This window comes from Ursus arctos, unplaced genomic scaffold, assembly GCF_023065955.2.
Source record: "Ursus arctos isolate Adak ecotype North America unplaced genomic scaffold, UrsArc2.0 scaffold_4, whole genome shotgun sequence".
Lineage (NCBI taxonomy): Eukaryota > Metazoa > Chordata > Mammalia > Carnivora > Ursidae > Ursus > Ursus arctos.
The window spans coordinates 62,005,370-62,028,847 of NW_026623056.1; the positions used below are offsets into that span (position 1 = coordinate 62,005,370).

The 23,478-nt window shown below is 34.7% G+C and overlaps 1 long non-coding RNA gene across 1 annotated transcript; it reads left to right on the forward strand.

Annotated features, from left to right (window-relative positions):
- The first annotated feature begins 1,637 nt into the window (after positions 1–1,637).
- On the forward strand, positions 1,638–22,813 carry LOC130542664 (uncharacterized). Its single transcript, XR_008957374.1, has 4 exons — positions 1,638–1,957; positions 17,122–17,174; positions 18,358–18,479; positions 21,827–22,813. It is a non-coding gene; the product is annotated as an uncharacterized LOC130542664 (long non-coding RNA).
- Positions 22,814–23,478: the final 665 nt, after the last annotated feature.

The window sequence follows — 23,478 nt, forward strand, 5'->3', positions numbered from 1 at the left end:
AAAAATAGCATGTTATTGCATGGATGAGAAAGAACAATTAAATACTTGAAAATATTTTCTGAGGGGAAGTGTTAGTTTAGGTTATTATAAAAATACTGCCTAAGTCCATAGGCCTTATAAAACTATAAAATTTTAAAATATGAGTTCTTTTAGAATTAACAATCTTGGTTCTTTTCTGATCATAACATAATCACACATTATTATAAAATATGATTTCTGAAACTTGGTCATTGTTTGAATGTATGATATTGGAGAAGTACCTAAAATGGATCATGGAAAGGATGGGGAATTAAGAGTGATGTCATAATAGAGGGGCACCTCAGTGCTCAGTCATAATAGAGGGGCACTTCAGTGCTCAGGTCATGATCTTAGGGACCTGGGATGAGAACCCCACGCAGCAGGCTTCCTGCTTCCTGCTCAGTGGGGACTCTGCTTCTCCCTTTTCCTCTGCCCCCCCTCCCCCACGTCCTCACCTCATGCAAGCTCTCTCTGTCTGTCAAATAAATAAATGAAATCTCTTTTTTAAAAAAGAATGATTTCATAATAAAAAGGGCTAAAATTATTGGTGCTGTTAGGCCTGCGAAACCTAAAATAAAGAGGAAATAATACTGAAATACATTAAAATATGGGAGGTATTAATAGGCTGAACTGTGACTTTTCTACTAACTTCAGTTTTGTAAGATGTTTAGAAAATGAAATTAAGAAACATTTTTTTAAGCTCTTCCTTTCATAATGAGTTCTAAACATAGGTGATTTGTCAACCTTAGGAGATGGTATGTAGTAAAAATACAAAATAATTCATGCAAGATTTAGATATGTATGGATGATGGTACACAACCGGGTTGCTGCAGGAAATCAAGAAGCTTGAGAGAAGTACTTCTTATCAAAACAAGGAGAGCAACCATGCCTGGTGTCCCTGTGCAATGGAATATTGCATAGACAAATAGCAATTTGTCTGTCATAATTTTTTTAAAGATTTTATTTATTTGAGAAAGAGAGAGAGTGAGCACGAGTGGGGGGAGCACAGAGGGAGAAGCAGACTCCCCGCTGAGTGTGGAGCCTGACACAGGGCTGGATCCCAGGATCCAGAGATTATGACCCAAGCCAAAATAGCAGAGGCTTAGCCAACTAAGCCACCCAGTTGCTCCTGTCTGTAATTATTATGCTTCATTTTTTCACTTTGATTTTCATAACACAGGCTATCAAGAAAAATGAATGATATAAAGAAGTATTATTTTGAGTGAGTATAAGGAATAACTGATTTATAAGACAATTCATTCTAGTTCTCCACTCTAAGTAAAAAAAAAATTATAGTCACACGTATATTTACAATAAAGTTTAAGATAGTACAAAAATTCATTGTGATTGCTTGCCTCATAGTGACTACGAAAGTATTAGGTATTGACTTCATAAATCATGGATCCAATTTTAGGATATGAGTTCCTGTGAAACAAAATGGGCAGCCTATTGCGATAAGCATAAGTATGTCATGAAAGGCTAAAAATGAGGCATTCTAAAAATGCCGCTTGCTTTATCCAGTTTATCCTTTGAATGGCCACAAATTTTCGTTTGTAATTCTTTTGCTTATCTGTCAGGATAGGCTTAGCTATGCTATAGTCACAAACAGCCCTAACTATCTCAGTGGTTAACACAACAAATGTTTTTTTGCTCACTCTGTACAACCAGTGCAGATCAATTGAGGGTTTTGCTCTTCCTTGTCTTTCAGAGACCAGGTTGATGGATGTTGTAGCCACTACTTGGAATGCTGCGGCAGAGGAAAGACAGTTTATGAGGGTCTCCTTCTGTCGATTAAACGCTCTAGCCCTGAAGTGGCCCGTGTTACTTCTGTTCGTGACTCCTTTGGCCAGAACAAGTCACATGGACTCACCTGAGGAAGCCAAGTAAAAAGGAAATCAGGAAAGAAAGTCCCACTAGGCAGCCAGAGCAGAAAGAGTTGGTAAGAGCACTAATGATTTCCACACTACTTCTAGCCCCAACCTTACTGTTTTAAAGGCAACTAGTATTGACGGAGTAACTCATTTAAGTGTTGACCTCTTTAAAACACCACCATGACTGAAAAGTAATATTAATAGGAGACTTTTTCTGACCTACTAGAGTAAAACAAGCCTTCTCGAGACCCACCTCCTGCTGAGGCGGCTTGCTAAGGCTTCAGTGCACTTCAGATGCCTTTTGCTAATTGTAAGCTTGGATAAAACGGCTATTTTGAGAGGTTGAGTGATGCCAGCTACAAAAACATTCAGCAGGAGTGGTCAGCTCTTGGCAAGTGATCTGCCTCGCTGGGAGACAAAGGTCTAAAGAAGGGAAGAACAGGGAAATACTGTGATCACTGTTTTAAACGGAGACTGATTTCAGCCTTTAAATTTCTTTCATCAAGGCATTGTTGAAAACTCAGGCTTTTTAAGGATAGGTGTTTTGCCCAAATACCTTTTGACTGGCTCCTACTAGATAATGTGTAATGAATAAATTGAGGAATAGACTGAAGTCTCCAATACAGGAACAATCTTCCCAGTCCATGAAGGATATGAGAGAAAACGATTTTAGGGGTGGTTTGAAAAATACATCGGTGTCTGGATCTCAGGACAGTATCTGTGTGGTGAGAACAGCTAACAGCACAGTTAGTTTCACACAGAGTCTTATGTTCCATTTCTTATTTTCTCTGGGATGATGAACATTTTGAAAATGAAATAGTGGTTTGAAGATCAAATAGCAAAGCTTTTAGTGGATGCTGCTTTTGAAATATTGTTATCTGTGACATGCTGATTTTACATAATAGGTCACAGAAACCCAAAATATTACATTTATTAAATAATACTTAGCATAAATATTTCAAACTCGGCTATTTTAAAGTACTGGGAAATTAGAATAAAAGGAGAGTATTTTTTAAAATTTTTTAGTGCTTTGCATTTATAACAATAAGAGAAATATAAAGAAAAGAGCACTATTTTTTAGAATATAACAACCTAATAATTATTTTATCATTAAACAAAAATACTAGTAGCTAATGTTTCTTGAACGTTTACCATGCGCCAGACTTTATCATTATAAAACCCATATTCACTAATTTTATTCTCACAACAATTGTCTAGTGTGGGTATTATTATTATTATGAGCAGTTCACAAATGAAGACATTTACAACACAGTCTGATTCCAAAACCTTTGTATTGACATTCTTTTGAGAATATGGGCTGTGGAGACAAAGAAACTGAGGTTCAAATCTTGCTGTGCTGTTTAATAAAAGTGGCAGCCACTTTGAATCAGTTATTAAACCTTTGTAAATACCCATTTCTTCATTTGTAAAAGTCATGAGCTTTAGGTGAGAGAAGAGAATAACTAGGAGTTGAAATTGCTTAGTACACTGTCTTTCCCCCAGGAAGTTGCCCAAAAAACATCAGCTATTATTCTTATTGTAATCACTAGGTATAAAGGGAAGTATCTAGCACAATCTCAGGACTACAGCAGATACTTAATAAATATTGGTTTTCTTACTTGTATATATTTAAAAATCTTAATAGACTGAAAAATAAAAGACTACACCACACGTGACATGGAATCCAACCAGGGTGGAATTCCACAAGATTATGGGAATGTGTCTGTGAATGACCTTGAAATGAAAACCCAGGGGCTATTTTGAATTCTGTTTCTAAATTTAACTGTGTCATCATCTCATATTATTCCTCTCATTGCCAGGGAGTTTGGTGTTCATTTAACATACACTGGGTACATTCTTCAAAGTATCAGCTTTCAAATCCTGGCATTGAACCAGTTTCAATGACTATTCACATTTCCTACAGAGGCATAGTGGAATTTAATAAAAGATCTGTGGATTGGAGGGGGAATAGGGTATCTGGGTATGAGAGGTTCGTGATGGCTCTGATATATTTCTTCCCTCTTTTCAAAAGCAAAATTCACAAAGTGCTTTAAAATTACTGACAAAATTGCAACTAAATATTAGCACTCTTTAAGTCCAAGCATCACCACTGACTATTAAAATGAATGTAATGCTAAAGTGTATTTGAGGTTCAGTGCTCTAAAAAAAGTTCTCTGGGAACCAAAGGTAGCTCCTGTATGGTCTGATTAAAGACACCTGTCTGCAAAACTACATGATGCATCAACATTGCAAGCTCAAATCAATTTAATTGATTTGTGTGCATCATTATCCTATCTGTTATGTTTATGTTTTCAATTGTCAAAAGCAGACTTTGCCGATTAAGGGTTGTGTTACAGTATAGCAGTTAAAGGATGGAGAGTCCAATCATTCGTCTGTATCATACAGAGCTGGCCAAGAGCATTATTCTTCAAAAATGGAAAAATAACAGCTTGAGGAATGGGTCCAATGGCACATTAACTCGACAAATCCAGGAAGCTAATGCGGAGGTGATGCTACACTTGAAAGGCTAGTTCAGTTTCCAGAACTGCCAAGTAAAACTTCCAAAGGTTGACTGACGGCAAACTTGACCCTATTATTATGTTAGCTTTAGCAAGTTGAAAAGTAATATCATATGAATTCTATTTTGAATTAGCTAAGATTTTTTTTTACTAATAATTGCCATTAAAATTAATTGTGCAAGTAAAGCTGAAAGAATGCATGATCTTGCTTATTTCTAGTAATAATTAGCCACACATTATATCATTTTTTTGTTGAGCATTCGTACTAAGTTTTGGTTAGGATAAAAATATAAAACTACAAAATTTAATAACATTTCATCTCTTTATTGTTGCTAACAGATTTCAAATTTCAAATTTCTATCTGTATAAGGGATATTTAAACTTATTTGATATTATCTCATTGACAGAGATGAGGATGATATTATCTCATTGACAGAGATGAGGAAAGGCGAATATATATATGCCAAACTATTATGGGTGAAAAGCATTTTGATTAAAAAAAAAAAAGACCGGGTAACAATCTTGTATTGGTGGGCTACTGCTCATTACAGCAAATGTTTTATTTCCTAGTACTGCTAAACTTCATTTCACTGGGGAAAATAAATCGAGGCAAGTTATAAAATTAAAGGTTCCATGTCCAGCAAATATTACTTTGGAGGAAATAAGCCCATGAGAAGAAATGCTCCTACTTCCCCATTTCTCATCTAAAACATTCTGGAAAATGGATTTGTGAGGAGAAGCTCATTCTTCCAATGACAAAAATTAGGGTTAAAACTATATACAAAAGTTGAATTCTGCTATCTTGATCAAAAGTGCTGTTTCCACAGGGTGATCTTACTCTTTTGAAACGTGGCTAGTAAAAAAAAAAGCAAATCAACTGCAGGGAAGCAGCAGATCCAAAGTCCAGGAAGAGCTGGAACATTAGGGATAATGGACACCATTACTCTTTTTTTTGGTGCCACGCACCCCTAACACACAGTCTCAGCCTTTCTTTTTTTTTTTTAATTTTCCCAATTACTCAATATATAGTACATCATTTGTTTTTGATGTAGTGTTCAACAATTCCTCAGTTGTATATAATACCCAGTGCTCATCATGACACATGCCCTCCTTAATGCCCATCACCCTTTACCCTATCCCCCCACCCCACAGTCTCTTTTTAAAAAATATTTTATTTGTTTATTTGAGAGAGAGAGAGAGAGAGAGAGCAGGAGCAGGGAGAAAAAGCAGGGGCAGAGGGAGAAGCAGGCTCCCTGCTGAGCAGGGAGACTGATGCAGGACTCAATCCCAGAACCCCAGGATCATGACCTGAGCTGAAGGCAGACACTTAACTAACTGAGCCACCCAGGTACCCACCACAGTCTCTATCTAAAGCTTATTTGGGCAAAATCAACTGGAGTTTTGGTGGGTTTGGGGCGTTTTTTGATGTTGTTGTTTTACAGAATTAAAACAAATAATACTAAAATTCATCTGGAACCACAAAAGACTCTGAATAGCCAAAGCAATCTTGAGAAAGAAAACAAAGCTGGAAGTATCACAATTCCAGATCTTAAGATATACCACGCAAAATTGTAGTAATCAAACAGTGTGATACAGCACAAATATAGACACAAAGATCAATGGAACAGAATGGAAAGCCCAGCAATACACTTGTGCTTTTATGTCAATTAATCTATGACAAAGGAGGCAAGAATATACAATGGGGAAGAGACAGTCTCTTCAATAAATGGTGCTGGGATAACTGGACAGCTACATGCCAAGAGAATGAAATTGGGCTTTTACACAATACACAAAAATAAACTCAAAATGGATTAAAAACCTAAATGTGAGACCTGAAACCATTAAGCTCATAAAAGAAAACATGGACAGTAATCTCTTTGGCACTGGCCTTAGCAACATTTTTCTAGATGTATTTTCTCAGGCAAGGGAAACAAAAGCAAAAATAAACTTTTGGGATTACACCAAAATAAAAAGCTTTTACACAGTAAAGGAGACCATCAACAAAACAAAAAAGCAACAGGGTGCCTGGTGGCTCAGAGTCCTGGGATCAAGTCCTAAGTTGGCTCCCTGCTCAGTAAGGAATCTGCTTCTTCCTCTCCCTCTACCTCTCCTTCTACCTCTCTCCCCACTCATGCTCTTGCTTCCTCTCTCTCTCAAATAAATAAATAAAATCTTTTTAAAAAAATCAATCTACTGAATGGGAGGAGATACTTGCAAATGATATATCCAATAAGGGGGTAATACCCAAAATATATAAAGAACTTACACAACTCAACACCAAACCCCCAGATATTCTGATTAAAAATGGGCAGAGGACCTAAATAGACATTTTTCCAAAGAAGAAATACAAATGGTCAGCAGACACATGAATAGACACATACTCAACATCGCTAATCATCAGGAAAATACAAATCAAAACCACAAGATCTCACCTTACATCTGTGACAATGGCTAGAATCAGAAAGAAAGAAGTAAGGAAAGAAAGATCGGGAGAGAGGGAGGGAGAGAGAGAGAAAAAGACAGGAGAGGAAAGGAAAGGAGAGGAAAAGTGAGGCAGGGAGAGGAGGGGAGAGGAAGAAAGGAAGAGAAGAATTAACAAGTGTTGACGAGGATGTGGAGAAAAAGGAACCCTCGTGCACTATTGGTGGGAATGTAAATTGGTGCAACTACTGTGGAAACAGTATGAAGTTTCCTTAAAAAAAATTGTAAATAGAAATGCCATATGATCCAGTAATTCTACTACTGGGTATTTACCCAAAGAAAGCAAAAAGACTAATTTGAAAAGATATATGCACTATTTACAATAGCCAAGATATGGAAGCAACCCAAGTGGTCATCAATAGATAAAAGAATAAGGAAGAAGTGGTATGTATATATACAATAGAATATTACTCAGCCATGAAAAGAATGAGATTTTGCCATTTGTGATAACATGGATGGACCCAGATGGTATTATGCCAAGTGAAATAAGTCAAACAGAGAAAGACAAATACCATATGATTTCACATATATGTGGAATCTCAAAAACAAGAGAACAAACTCATGGTTATCAGAGGGGATGTTGGTGGGAGGTGAAGGAGTGAAATAGATGAAGGGGATTAAGAGATACAAACTTCCAGTAATAAAATAAATAAGTCATAGAGAAGAAATTACAGCATAGGGAATATAGTCAATAATATTGCAATAAGGTTGTATGGTGATAGGAGGTGACTACACTTATCATGGTGAGCATTGAATAATGTATAGAATTCTTTAATCAATATGCTGTACATCTGAAACAAATAAAACATTGTGTATTAATTATACTTAACAAAAACAACAAATAAAGCTTATGATCAGTTCTTAATCTGATGTGGTTGGGAAGAAGGAGAGGGGAGGGAAAAGGGAGAGGGAAAAGGAGGAGGAGAATCAGCAGCTGTTTCCACCTGCTCTTAATTCTGACTTGCTTAGGAGCTTTTTGTAACATGCAAGAGCATGCAATATTTTAAAAATCTTCATATTTTTCCAGGAAAAACACACTCCAATAATCAAGAGTCCACTGGGATAAGCCATTTGACAGTCATAGCCATACCTTACTGAAAGTAACTTTTAACAGTGACTTGTAAAATTGTGCACTGAATTGTAAAGATCATTTGTGGGAAGACAATGATGAGTTTTCTTTGTGATTAGTTCTTGCTTTTCATGCACTAAAGGATTGGTTGTTTCTTGTTTTTTTTTGTTCTGTTCTGTTTTTAACATCGAGCTCTTCTACCTTTCTCTGCTATTCTTGAGCACAGCTGAGCACATTTTGATGATTTTTGATGCCCCCAGTTGGCTAGTCATGTTTCTTTAGGTACAGTTCGCTGATATACACTGCTTGACAAGGAAAAAAAATCCGCAAGAATTTCCTCTGAAGACATTCACATGCAGCATGTGTTAGATTTTTCATTTTCATTTGGCATTTTCCAATTCAACTAATTATGTTATAACGCAATGTAAACTTTAAAAAAGAAAGTCCTAAGTAAGAAAAAAGACCAAAAAATGAAGTTTTGCTGCCCAACTTTCAGAGATTTTCCTGTAATCTTTAAATAGAAGAAAATTATATTGTTGCTTTTACATACCTACATGTCAGTTCATGTTCAACCCTCCACCCTGTCTCTCCACCTTCACCCTTCACCCTCCTTCCCCTCTCTCTATGTATCTCTAATGACTTGTTTCTCTAGAATACAGGGTCTTTACTGATCCATTCAAATTCAAGAATCTATCGCTCTCTCTGGGTTGTTTTCTGTGGAAGTTTTGTCATGTTATAACGCTCCATCAATGTATCTATTACATAAGTTTCTCATTCTCTTTCACAGGCTATAACTTATGTGGCAATTCTGCCAGACATATAAACAAAATGGTCAATTATGACATGAATTGAATGGCGATGAACATACGTTACTAGTATATATTTATAAGCAAATACTTTATTTCAATCAATCATTCTGAGAGGTCATTGATTATAAGGCACATCATTATATGCATCACTAAGAAAGAAAATATTTTTCCATTTAAATTTGACATATCAGCAATTGTAAGATACATCCCGATTTCATAGATGAGAAATATAGAGAAGGGGCGTACCATAGAATTGATAAAATGTTGTAGGCTTATGTACACTGATGTGCCTTTTTCCCTTGTAGTACTTCCAGTATCAACCACAGAGCTCATTATATTTTACTTACCTGCCTCTTTCATTTTTCTGTTTTCAAATCATATTTATGTGCAAGTAATTTTGCTGATTTGGCCTTGATTTTAAGATGCAGTTTAAAGCCTGTGCTTGGGTTCCCTCCAATTTATGTCATGGAACTTGGCACCATTTATTCCTGCAGAGTTAATTTCACTTATTCTGCCTTCAGTTGGCCAGTGGCATAGATATCAGAGAAAGCTGGCACAAGGGTGCAATGTCTGGGCGCTACTCTGTTATTCCATATTAAAAGGATTACTCCAAAATACATATCCATTTTAAAGGCATTTGGGCTAGTTCTACAAAATTGTGAGGGAGGAAAAGTTAGTCGTCAGTGCCATCCTTTCTGATGGCCAATTTTCTTAGCATTCCAAAACATGAAGGTCAGAGGGTGCCCTCCTGTTCTGGGTTAAGCGTACAGCCCATAGTAGTAGCGATGTGTTCTTTCTCTCATATCCTCAAGGATAGCATTTAGCAATTAGCAAATCTGATAATCCTTCCAATTGGCCAGAGAAAGGGAAGTGGGATTCTGCCCCCAGGAAAAAAAAAATGATATGCATTAACACTGACCTTTTAGAAAGCAATTAATATTTCATCCCATAATTATGGATTCCAAGTGACTGGGTGGAGGCAGGACAGTTTTAGAACAAACAGTAAGGAAGAGAGTTATGATAGGTTACCAGGTAAGATATTTTGGGGCAAATGGCCCTTTTATCTATCCACAGTATGTAGTTAAAACTTTAAGCCATTAATGCCAAGAACCAAACTAGGCTTAGAGAAAGCATTTGCTTCATCTCAAGGAAAAGGTTATAATATAGTTTACAAATATAATATGTTTTTAGTCACACAGAATTCTGGAAAAAAGTCATTCATTCACTCCTTTAATATTTTTAAACATCTGTTATCAGCCTGGTCTGGGCTAGGTTTTAGAGACATAGCAATAAAATAGATTTGGCCTTTGCCTTTGTGGAGTGTATAATATAGAAGAAAATACAGATATTAAATAAGTGTATGTGTAACAGGTGTTATAAAAGAGATGTGCGGGACCCAGCCTAGTGTTTGGCAAGAGCCAAAGAGATGACAACTTGCTTAAGACTTCAAAGATGGGTGCATATTAACTTGGTGAAAGTGGGGAATGGGTTATCCAGGCTAGGGGAAGTACATCTCTTCGAGGGCTCATAGGCCAGAGAACTAATACCTTACTAGAGCCAAAAGAAACTGCGAATGTAATATAAAGAAGGAAGCACATAAGGGAGAGGTTGAAGGTAATAGGTGGGACCATCCACACTGTGGGAAACCCTGTAAGTCATTTAAAAAGTTTGGACTTTATTCTTAAAACCGTTAGAAAGCTGTTAAAGGGTCTTAAGCAAGAATTAATTCATTTTATTCTTTAAACTTTTGTTTAAAAAATTGAGGCTGAGATTAAAGAATAGTTTAGAGAAGGAATCAATTGGATGCAGGACACTGCCTCAAAGACCACTGCAGTAAGTCCAGGTGGGACTGCGGTGGTGGGAGTCAGAGCAGGATGGTTGGCAACAAAGCTGGAGAAAAATAGATAAACCTGAGAGCAACTTGGAGGTAGACTCTTGAGATTTACATGGTCAGTAAAGAAAAACAAACCATCAAGGATGACTGCATGAGTCCCAGTTTTCTCTCTTGAGTAACTGGGTATGTGATGATAACATTTCTAAAAGGAAAAAGAAAACCAGAGAGAGAAAAAAGAAACAACAAAAGCAACAAAAACAGAATTAGGGTGAAAAAACCCAGAGGGACTCTGACATTTAAGATCAGGTAGGAAAGAAAGATATGACAAAGGAGATGAAAAAGGTACAGCAAAATCAGTAGACAGAAAATCCAGAAAAAAAAAAATGTATTAAATAAACCAAGGAAAGAACTTCTAGAGCGAGGTCAACAATGTCAAATGTTGCTGAAAAATAAAGTTAGATAAAAACTGGCATTGTTCTATTGGATTTATTGACATGGAACTCACTGACAACTGTGGTTAGACTAGTTTGGGCAGTGTAGTACGAATAGAAACCACTCGGAATGACTGCAAACGGAGGTAATGAAATTATAGAATAAAACTCTTTTAAGAAGTTTGAAAGTGAAAGGGAAGGTGTGAAACATGCATATGAAAAGGTGACAGATATGAGAGTGTATGTTCATAAAGGTTTTTTTGAAAGCAAGTAATAAGAACTCACCTTAATCTAGTTTAAATAAAAAGAGAGGAAATATCTTACAAGGATAGAAAGAGATCTCAATGAACCCAAAGGCAGGCAGGGAACACAATTTACCAGAAACCAATTCACTAGCTTATTAATTTCTGAATTTATTTGTTTGACTACTTCATTTTAGTTGACCAGATTTTATTGTGATTGCATAGTCATAGGAATATTTATTTTTGTCTCTTCCCTAACTCTTTATTGCTAGAATGGAAGACCAAGGTATAGGTAAAGAAGTTTGAGGGGCATAAGATAGTATAATCACAAGAATGAGTATATTTTTGGTGTATATATTCTCCTTATGAATATATTTTTATAAATATAATAATGGCAAATACATTATTTATGAATAAGTCTTGACAAGGATATGATTTAAGAATATTTATATTCAAATTACGCTGTTGTTAGAGTGTCAAATTACAGCCTTCTTACACCCTTCATTGCATGACTTCACATTAGTGGTCAGAAATTAGGAGAATCAGTGGCATCCATGTGGAAGAAGAAAGAGTATATAGGTTTGGGAACAGCAGGAGTAGCCAACGGATGAGACATATTATAAGAAGGGACTACTGAGAAATATCTTCTCCTAAATCAGGAGTAAAGGGCAGAAAGTAAGGAAAGCTGATGGGGTTCTAATCTCAATTAAAAAAAAAAAAACACACATTTCTGAACTAGGATGAGATATCTCTTATTATAGTAACATAGATCTTTAATTTTCTCCACAACTCGTTTGACCCAGAAAAAGGAGAAATGTATCTGTTTATCTTCTGCCTTTCATAGTCAAACTTCTCAAATGAATATATGGCTTTAATAGGTAGTTTTACTGAACACTTACTACGTGACAAGGTTTTTACTCTGTCTTTACAACCTATGATGTAATTATTATTATATTGTCCTCATTTGATCAGGACAGAAGGATTAAACAATTTGGCCAAAGTTATAGCATTTTTTAAAGGATGGAATCAGTATTTAAACCTGAAGAATCTGATTCCAGAACTAGTTTGTCTCCATAGCATCAATTCCCTATCCCACCACTCTACTAGTACTACATTCTTACCGGTCACAAATGATCATCTCATCATTGATTCTTAATGTCCCCTTCTTGACTTCACTATAATTTTTAATGAAGTCTGTTCTGAAATTTTTTCTTCCCTTGATATCTGTAAATATTCTTGGTTTTCTTTTACCTTTTTTAACATGTCTGTCCCCTTTGTCTCCTTTTTTGGCTCTTCTGTATCTGCCCTTTAAGGGTGCTTTTGTCTCAAGTCTCCAACCGTGAGTACAAATGTATATATAGTACTTTAGTTTCCTTTAGGAACAAGGCCCTTAAAAGAAATTCTCTGAACAAAGACCTCAATACCCTAGTAGAACTATATACTGTAACCTCCACTCCAGGAACAAGCAACCTATGTTTGATCAGCCTTGCTACACTGGTCAAAGCTATGTACACAATCTAACTAGATCAGTTTCCCCAGTTCATGTGATCCTGCATTGCTTTTCTCTGCCATTTCCAATGTTACTTCCTGGTTCTAGCATGCCTCGTGCTGTAAGTTAACATTGCAGTGTAGTTTCCCTATATGGCTTTATTACTGTAGACTAGTTGGTCTATTGATAATTCCATAACAGTCTTTGTATTGTCCAGGAGACTGTAGAGCTGAGAATGTGTTCAGAAGTCAAACTACCTTATCATTGTTTTTTTAAGTTCTATGTATTCTGGTTAGAGTCATTTTTTGGATAAGTGCTTTGCAAATATTTTCTCTCAGCCTGTGTCTTGTCATTTCATTCTTTTAAGAGTATCTTTCAAGGAACAGAAAAATTTAGTTTTATTAAGTTAAATTTATCAATATATTTACTTATGGACCATGCTTTTCCTTTGAATCAAAGAAATCCTTGCCTAATCCAAGGTCACAAGAGTTTCTCCTATGTTTTCTTCTATACTTGAAATGGTTTTAGGTTTGACATTTAGTTTTATGATTCTTTGATGAAATTTATATTTAATTAGTGGTATAGATCATATGGAATACAAATACATATAAAAATCCAGTTATTTAGTATCAAAGATTATCCCTTCTGTATCAAATTTCCTCAAAACCTTTGTCAAAAATCAAATGATTACTTGATATGGATCTATTACTGGACTTTGAATTCTGTACCAACAACCCATTTATCTATCTTTGCCCTAAGACTACATTGTCTTCATACTACAGCTTTATAGTAAGTATTATAAATCAGGTAGTATTTATTCTTCTTTTTAATGTTTGTTTTGGCTAGTCCAAATCCTTTGCATTTCTATTTGAACTTTTTAGAATCAATTTAGCAATTTCTTAAAAAAAAAAAAAAGTCTACCAGGATTTTCACTGGGATTGCTTTGATTCTATGGATTAGTATGGAGAGAACTATCATCTTAACAATATTGATTCTTCCTATCATTGAACATATGTCTCTACATTTATTTAAGTGTTCTTTAATTTGCTGAAGCAATATTTTGTAGCTTTCAGTGTACAGAACTTGAACAACTTTTGCCAAATTTATTCTGAAGTAGTTCATATTTTATTTTTAAAGATTTTATTCATTTGAGAGAGAAAGAGCATGAGTTGGGGAGATGGGTAGAGAGAGAGGGACAGGAAGAAGCAGACTCCCTACTGAGCAGGGAGCCTGATGCAAGTCTAGATCCCAGGACACCAAGATCATGACATGAGCTAAAGGTAGACACTTAACTGACTGAACCATCCAAGCACCCCTAAAGTACTTCATTTTTTTTTTATGTTCTTGCAGTTGCAATCTTTTAAAAATTTCAACTGCCTCTCATTAATTGCTAGTGTACAGAAACTATTGATTTTTGTGTTTTGATCTCATATTTTGTAATTTCATTTAACTCACTTACTAGTTCTAGTAGGTTTTTTTGCAGGTTTCCATATAGACAATCACATAATCTGTAAATAAATACTTTTTTTTCTCTTTTTTTACAATTTAGATGACTTATTTACCTTCCAAAACGTACTGTCCAGAACTTTCAATACAATAGTGAATGGAAGTGTTGAGAGTGGACATGCTTTATTGTCCCCGATTTTAGAAAGAAACCATTTAGTCTTTCACCACTAAGTATGTTAGCAGAAGGACTTTTGTAGATGACCTTTATCAGGTTGAGGAAGGTCTCTTCTCATACTTCGCTGAGAATTCTTATCAGAACTGAATGTTGGATTTTGTCGCATTCTTCTCCTGTGCTTACAGAAATGATCACATTATTTTTCATTTTAGATTTTTCATATGGTGAAATATATTGATTAATTTATAAATGTTAAACCAACCTTGCATTCCTTAGGTAAACCTTACTTGTTCATGATATATACCTTGCATGGTTGAAATTTATTTACTAATTTTAATTTATTTACTAATTTTCCAAAAACTATTTTTTGCATATAGGCTTATTAAGGATATTGGTGTTTAATTTTCTTTTAGTAATGTTTTTGGTATGATTTTGTTATAATGGTAATGATGACTTTATAGAATGAGTTGGGAAGTATTTTCCACTCTTCAGTTTTCTGGGAGAGTTTGTGTTGAATTGATATTATTTCTTCCTAAAAGGGTTGATAGAATTAACCAGTGACACCGTCTGGGCTTTCTTCAAGGGAAATTTATTTAGTACAAATTCAATATCATATATATACAAATATATATACATTTGTGTGTTTACACATGCATATACATATATACTTAGAGATTATCTATTTTTTCTTGAATAAGTTTTAGTAGTTTGTGTCCTTCAAGAACTTTTTTTATTTTGTTTCAATTATGGAATTTACAGGAATGAAATTTCTCATAACAACCCTTTAATGTCTTTTTAATATCTGCAGAATCCACAGTGTTGTTCCTGCTTCCATTTTGGATATTGGTATATTAGTAACTTGTGTCTATTCTCCTTCTTTTCCTCATCCCCTCCCTTCCTTTAATCAATCTGGCTATGAGATTACCAATTTTATCAATGTTTTCAACAAATTCGGTTTTGGTTTCTGTGGTTTTCTCTATTGATTTAGTTTTCTATTTCATTGGTTTCTGTTTTGATCTTTTAATTTCTTCTACTCACTTTGATTTAGTTAGCTTTTCTTTTTCTAATTTCTTAAAGTAGAAGCTGAGATCACTGATTTAAGACATTTCTTCTCCAACAGGTGTTTAATGCTATACATTTCCTAAGCACTGCTTCAGTAGCATCCCAAAAACTCTTTATATTTTGTTTTCATTGCAATTTATTATAAAATGTTTTCCAATCCTCTTCCTCCTATTTAATCTTTAATCCATGTGTTATTTAGAAGTGTGTTATTTATTACCAAATATTTGGGGATTTTCCGGATATGTTACTCCATGTGCACTGGAAGAGTGTGCCTTCTACTTAAGTTGGATAGAGTGTTACAGCAATGCCCATTAGGTTAATGTGTTCAAATGTTCTATGTTGTTACTGATCTTGTCTATTTATTCTATCATATATTGAGAGAAAGGTATTGAAATCTCTAATACTGTATTTGTCTATTTCTTTTCAGTTCTATCAGTTTTTGCTTTATGTATTTCAAAAATCTGTTATTAGACTCACAAAGATTTAGAATTACTATGTCTTTTTGATAAATAGATCTCTTTATCATTGTGAAATGATCTTCTTTATCCTGGTAATATCATTTGCCCTGAAATGTACTTGGTCTGATATTAGTATGGCTGTTGCAGCTTTAGTTTGAATAGTATTAACATAGCATCTCTTTTGTATTTATATTTAAAGTGAATTAATATAGGCAACATTGAGTTGGGTCTTCTAATCTGACAATCTCTTTTTCATTGGAATGTCTGGACCTTTTATATTTAATATGATCATTGCTATATTAATGTCTATCATCTCCAATTTTCTTTTTGTCCTTTCTGTTCTTTGTTCCATTTTCCTGCCTTTTCTGCCTTCTCTTGGACTCAGTATTTTTCAGTGATTTCGTTTCATCTTCTTTATTAGATCGTTAGTTATATCTTTTTTTTTATTGTGTTGAGGTTTATAGTAGACATCTTTAACTTACCACATTCCACTTTAAGTGATTTTTATATCACTCTGTGTGCATGTAAGTTGACAATAGTACACTTCCATTTCTATTTCCTAGTCTTATACTATTTTTTCATTTGTTTTCTTACACATGTTATAAAACACACAATAAATTTGCTTAAATGGTGAATTGTCTTTTAAAGAAATTTAAATTATAAGCAAAAACCCTTATTTTTTTAATCCACGTAGTTACCTTTCCTGGTGTTCCTTATTCCTTTAGATGTATATTTTCATCTGGTATCATTTTTCATCTGCCTGACAAATTTCTTTTCAGTTTATTGTAGTGCAAATATCCTCAAAATTATTCTTTCAGCTTTTATATGTCTGAGCTATTTTTTTTGCATTTATTTTTGAAAAAAATAAATTCTTTGAGTATTAAATTCTCGGTTGTCTGTCTTGTCTTTTACATTTTTAAGATGTTGCTCCACTGTTTGAGTTTTTCCAATGAGAATTCTGCTGTCTTCCTTATTTTTGTTTGTATACATATCTTTTTTCCTTTGGATGCTTTTAAAATTTTTCCTTTTATAACTGGTTTTAAGCAATTTCATTATGAAATGTGTTGATGTGATTTTCTTCACTTTTTTTGTGTTCGAAGCTCATTTAGCTTCTTGGAATGTGGGTGTTTAATATTCATGAAATTTGAAATAAATTGGCCATTATTTCTTTAAAAAATAAATTTTTGTCTTTGTTTCTTCTTTTTTCACTACTTCAGGAATCCAGTTGCATATTTAAAAGATTGCTTGAAGTTGTTCTGGTGCTCACATGGTATGCTTTGCATTCTTTTTAAAAAGTATATTTTCTTTTTTATTTATTTATTTATTTATTTTTGAAAGAGCATGCACGTGCACAAGTTGTGAGGTGGGGAAGCGTTGCAGAGGGAGAGAGTATCTTAAGCAGGCTCCACATTCAGCACAGAGCCCAACACAGGGCTTGATCCCATGACCCTGATATCATAATGTGATCTGAAATCAACAGTTGGACGCTCAACTGACTGAGTCACCCAGGCACCCCATATTTTCTGTTTTAAATTTTGGTTAGTTTCTTTTGCTTTCTTCAATACCCTAAATTCTCATTTCAGACACTGTAGTTTTCATCTCTACAAGTTTCGTGTGGGTCTTTTTTATATCTTCAATATTTCTACTTAACTTTTTAGACACATATATGCAAGGCAAAGTAACTGTGTTTATTCCTTGTGTCTGCTAATTCTAACATTTATGTCAGTTTTAAGTCAGTTTTGACTGATTAATTGTTCTCCTCAGTGTGGATCATATCTGTCTGCTTCATTGCATGTCTCCAAATCTTTGGTTGGGTGTCAGACCTTGTGGATTTTACTTTCGGAGTTTTGTTATTCCTATAAATATTCTTAAACTTTGTTCTTGTGTGCAGTTAAGTTACTTGGACATAGATCCTTTATGGTCTTGCTTTTATAACTTGTTAGGTGGCTCCAGAAAAGCACCCAGCATAGGGCTAATTATCCCCCACTACTAAGCCAAGACTTTTCTGAGTATTCTACCCAATGCTACATGAATTATGAGTTTTTGTGGTATGGATATATGGAACAGGTACTTTTCCTGGCCTGTGTGAATGTTGTGCACTGTTTGCTTTAATTCTTTTGAATGCTTTTCACTGCCTCTGGCTGTCTGCTCAAATGCAAATCCTGATCAGTACTCTGGGGAATATTCAGCTGAGCCCTTCTGCATGACCCGGGGTTATTTGTCTGTGCTGGTCCCTCATTTGTGGTGTTGTCCTATGAACTCTAGGCTGCTTTTTTTCCTGGACCTCCACTTTCTCAGGCCAGGTTCTGCCTGTGTTCTTCTCTGAACCATAGCTTGGAAATTGTCTCATGACAGTAAACTAAGACATTTGTAGGGGTTACCTCAGATGTCTTCTCTTTGGTTGCCTGATGCCCAACACCTTGATTTGATATTGTTTTTGTTGTTTCCTGCAGGAGGGTAAATCTTGTCTTGTTACGCTGATTTGAAACTGAAGTCCCAACTGATCTTAATAATGGAGATGGGCCATGGGAAGATTAAGAAATCTATAGTTCTTCTGCAGAAAATCCACCTTATGGTAAAATATTGGATCAAAGTTTCTTTCTACATACACATGCATATGTATATCTTTTTAATTTAAACGATGTTATCCTACTCTGGGGAAGTATCAATTTTAATGAGCACCAAATTCAATTCTAAATATTGTTCACTTGAAAAAAAAGAGAAAAAAAAAAACTACTGGATACTGCAAGAGTGTCTGTCATTTAATAGGTAATATTGACTTTCTAGAAATACATACCTTGAATCCAACCTCTACAATCCTTTTATATTGAAACTATTCTTAGATCTTAAAGAATTTTCTGACCTCATCACACTAAGGAAAAGTTTCAACCTTTACCTGTCAAATACTATTTTTTTTTTAAGATCAAAAGTATAGTATAACTAGTAGAATATTGAGTCAGGTGAAATGATAAACCCTCTTATGAAATAATTTAATGGTTGGCTTAGGAAATGTTACCTTCCCACATGAGAGTTAATTTAAGAGGTGTTCATGAATGCAGGTAATGCAGAGACATATGCAAGATTAATTATCTCCGAAAAAGTTCTCAAAATAAATTTTGATATAGGTAAATTCACGCCTAGATTATTAATTTTGTGTAAAGACAGCGTTTGTTTAAAAAAAATCCTTAGTATTAAAACCAATATCAAGTAAATAACCTTGGTTTCACTGGAATATCTTTGAACACTGTGAGTCTTTTCAAGTTTAAAAGGCATTATTTTAAGGGCACGTGGGTGGCTCAGTCGGTTAAGCGTCCAACTCTTGGTTTTGGCTCGCTGTGATCTCAGGGTCCAGATTAGGTTCCGGGCTCAGCCTGGAGTCTGTTTGGGACTTTCTCTCCCTCTCCTTCTCCCTCTGCCCCTTCTCCCTGCTCACTCTCTTTTTCTAAAATAAATAAATATATTTTTTAAAAAAAGACATTATATAAGGGGCGCCTGGGTAGCTCAGTCAGTTAAGCATCTGCCTTCAGCTCAGGTCATGATCCCAGGGTCCTAGGATCCAGTCCCGCGACAGACTCCTTGCTCAGCGGGGAGCCTGCTTCTTCCTCTGCCTGCCACTCCCCCTACTTGTGCTCTCCCTCTCTCTCTCTGGCAAATAATAAATAAAATATATCTAGAAGGAGAAAATCTTGAAAATAGGATACATTTCTAGATAAGAAGGAAACATTTGAATGAAAATCGATGGGAGTAAATAGTGGCAGAATTAAATTAGAAACTTCAAAAGTCAATAGCTTAAGAGATTCAGTGTTACGAAAATTTTGTATTAAAAAAAGGAATTCCATTAAAATTGTTTTAAGAATCAAACAGTCTAAGGAAAATGATCTCAAAGTGAGAAAAATAAATTCTTAAAACCTAGGTCATTTACCTGAGATTTCCTTTATTTCCTGCAGTTTTGTGCTTTAAACTTTCTGATGCGTCACGTAGAGACAGTCACTTTTTTTTCACTGAAGATCAAGTTATCAGCAAAGTACAAAATGGTAATTAAAAATTTCTAGTTCAGTACCAGGCACACATTGTTCTTTTAATGAATCAGATTATCTCAACTTTGTAAGGATTAATTAGGCACTTGTAGCAGTTCCTTTAAATTTCTCAGAACACTATGCCACCAGATAACTAAGCAGCAGCCTTGTAAACTCAGAGTTAACAGAAGCTCAGAAAATCCATTACACTTAATTCACTAGAAGAGTTAGAAGTTTTTTTATTACAACATTCTTAAAATATTATCATATATTTTCATTTGACATTAAGGTTTGTGTAAGCACTAAATACCATTAGAAAAAAACGGTGATGTCAATATTGCAATATTTTTCTTTTAGAAAAAAATTAAAATTATTGAAAAATACATATAACAATAGTTTTTGAAGCCTGCATATATTTTCTCTCCAAAATCAACAAATATTAAGATTTCTGAAATATAGATATTATAGGTTTAAGAAGAATTATTTTGGAATAACTTCAGATTTATAGAAAAATTACAAAGACAGTATAAAGAGTTCCTATATACCTTCACCAAACTTTCTCAATGCTAACACTTTATACAAACACATGTATTAAAATTAAGATCTTAACACTGGTACAATGCTATTAACTAACCTGAAGATTTTATTAATATTTCATCTTTTTTTAATTCCAAGATCCATTCCAGAACATCACTTTAACTGTAATGTATGTACATATGTACATAGGTATGTATGTAGTTTTCTATCCAACACAACTTTATAACTTTGTCAGAACTATACATATATTTTTCTTTCCATTAATCTATATATATTTTTTTTTTGGAGATTTATTTATTTGAGAGAGAGAGTGTGTAGGGGGTAGGGGAAAAGGGAGAGGGAGTCTTAAGCCGACTCCAGACTCATAGAGGAGACTCATAGAGGAGCCCCACACTGGGCTCGATCTCACAACCCTGAGATCACAACCTGAGCCAAAACCAAGAATCAGACGCTTAAAACAACTGCACCACCCAGGTGCCCCTATCTTATTTTTTTTTAAATTGAATTAAGTTAATATGCAATATTACATTAGTTATAGGTGTAAAAGATAGTGATGATATTTTTATACATTATGAAATGATTACCACTATAGGTTTAGTTAACATCTGTCACCATGCAAGGTTATTACAAATTATTGACTATATTCTCTCTGCTCTATATTATATCCCTGTGACTTATGTATTTTATAACTAAGTTATTTTATAACTGGAAGTTTGCACCTCTTAATCCTTCACCTATTTTGCCCATCCGTCCACCAACAGCAACCAGTAGTTTGTTCTTTCTATCTATGAGTCTGTTTGTGTTTTGTTTTGCTGGTACATTTGTTTTGTTTTTTATATTCCACATATAGGTAAAATATAGTATTTGTCTTTCTCTAAGTTATTTTACTTAGCACAATAGCCTCTAGATCCATCCACATTGTCATAAATGACAAGTTTCATTCTTTTTTTTTTTTTTTAAAGATTTTATTTATTCACTTGACAGAGATAGAGACAGCCAGCGAGAGAGGGAACACAAGCAGGGGGAGTGGGAGAGGAAGAAGCAGGCTCATAGTGGAGGAGCTTGACGTGGGGCTCGATCCCGTAACGCCGGGATCATGCCCTGAGCTGAAGGCAGACGCTTAACCGCTGTGCCACCCAGGCGCCCCAAGTTTCATTCTTTTTTATGGCTTCATTCATACACACACACACACACACACACACACACACACACACACACACACTACAATGTCTTTGTCCGTTTGTCTATCAATGCACACAGGTTACTTCCATATCTTGGTTATTATAAATAATGCTGCAGTGAACATAGAGGCACATATATCTTTTCAACTTAGTGTTTGGTTTTGTTTGTTTGTTTGTTTGTTTTTCAGATAAATATCCAGAAGTGGAATTGCTGGACTGCTGTAATTGTTTGATGGATCTCTATGCTGTTTTCCATACTGGCTGCACCAATTTACTTTCCCACCGATAGCGCACAAGCGTTCCCTTTTCTCCATATCCTCATCAACACCTTATTTCTTATCTTTTTGATAATAGCCATTCTGTGTGTGAGGTAGTATCTCATTTTGTTTTTGATTTGCACTTCTACTGATGTTCAGCATCTTTTCATATCCCTGTTGGCCATCTGTATGTCTTCTTTGGAAAATGTCTCTTCAGGTCCTCTGACTATTTTTCAATCAGTTTCTTTGTTGTTGGTGTTGTTGTTGTTGTGTTGTTATTGAATTGTATGAATTCTTTTTATATTTTAGGTAATAACTTCTTAACAGATGTATCATTTGCAAGTATCTTCTCCCATTTAGTAAGGTGCATTTTTGTTTTGTTGATGGTTTCTGTCCATGTGCAAGAGCTTTTCAGATTGATGTAGTCCCATTTGGTTGTCTTTTTTTTTTTTTTTTCTTTTTCCTTGCCTGAGAAGATGTATCCAAAAAAACATTGCCAAGACCAATGTCAAAGAACTTATTGCCTGTGTTTTATTCTAGAAGTTTTATACTTTCAGGTCTTACCTTAAGGTCTTTTATTAATCCATTTTGAGTTTATTTTCATATATGGTGTAAGCAAATGGTCCAGTTTCAGTCTTTTGCATGTAGCTGTCCAATTTTCTCAATACCATTTATTGAAGAGACTGTCTTTTCCTCTTGATATCATCTTCTCTCCCTTTCCTAGATTAATTGATCACATAAGCATGGGTTTTTTTCTGGTACTCTATTCTGTTCCACTGATCTATGTATCTCTTTTTGAGCCAGTACCATGATGTTTTGATTACTACAGTTTTGTAGTACAGTTTGAAATCAAAAGACCTAGGATATCACTTAACTTTTAGTCATCATGTATCCTTAGCCTTCTTCAACAGCTGATAGTGTCACAGTCTTTCTTTCCTCTTCATATCCTTCATAATTTTTAAGAATATTGATCAGGTATTTTATAAACATCTTCGATTTGGTTTTGTCTGATATTTACTTATAATCAGAAATTCTCAATTTTTTTTTGAAGAAATCTCAGCAGTGAAATGTGTTTCTCATCACGCCATATGAAGGCTTATATCACAACACATCTTATCACCAGTGGTGTTAATTTTGTTCACTTGGTTAAGGTGGAATCTGACAGGTTTCTCTACTGTATAGTTCCTGTCTTCTGTTTCTATATTCTATTATTTGGAAGCAAGTAACTAAAGTCAAGCACACCTTCCAGTGGAGGAGAATTAAGCTCCCCCTCCTCGAGGGAGTATAATTTATTTAGAATTTTTCTGGAGGAAGATTTTTCCCTTCTCCCTCATTATTTTGTCAATTGATTATGTACATTAGGATGTACTTGTGAATATTTGTTTTGTTCTTTGAGTTATAAATACTATTACAGGCATAGCCCAGAGATATTGCAGGTTTGGTTCCAGACCACCTCAATAAAGCAATATTGCAATACAATGAATCCAGTGAATTTTTTGGTTTCCCAGTGAATATGAAAGTCATGTTTATATTGTACTGTATTCTATTAGATGTACAATAGCATTATATCTAAAAAAAAGTAC